Genomic DNA, 460 nt, shown 5'->3' on the forward strand with positions numbered 1-460 from the left:
ATCAATTAGCTTTGGTGATGATAAGAACATCACCTTGAAACACTAGAATTCATTCTTAAAAATTCTGAAAAATACCTAATCTAAGCAACAAGATGAACCCACAGTTGTCCAAACTCAAACAATCCCCGACAACGGCGCCAAAAACTTGGTGCACAAAATTGTGATTATCAATGGCGCAATCAACATGGTACGCTCAATTGCAATCTCAACTCTTTATCACAACTTCGCACAACTAACCAGCAAGTGCACTGGGTCGTCCAAGTAATAAACCTTACGCGAGTAAGGGTCGATCCCACGGAGATTGTTGGTATGAAGTGACAAACCCCATTTTGACGGTTTATCTTGTATTGATTTTAGGGGATTTTATAACCTTTTACCCACATTTATTCAATGAAATAGCATGGTTTTGTATATTCTCCTTTAATTGTGCTTAAGAGTGAAAACATGCTTTTTAGGACAT

Source organism: Arachis duranensis, chromosome 2 (genome assembly GCF_000817695.3).
Source record: "Arachis duranensis cultivar V14167 chromosome 2, aradu.V14167.gnm2.J7QH, whole genome shotgun sequence".
Lineage (NCBI taxonomy): Eukaryota > Viridiplantae > Streptophyta > Magnoliopsida > Fabales > Fabaceae > Arachis > Arachis duranensis.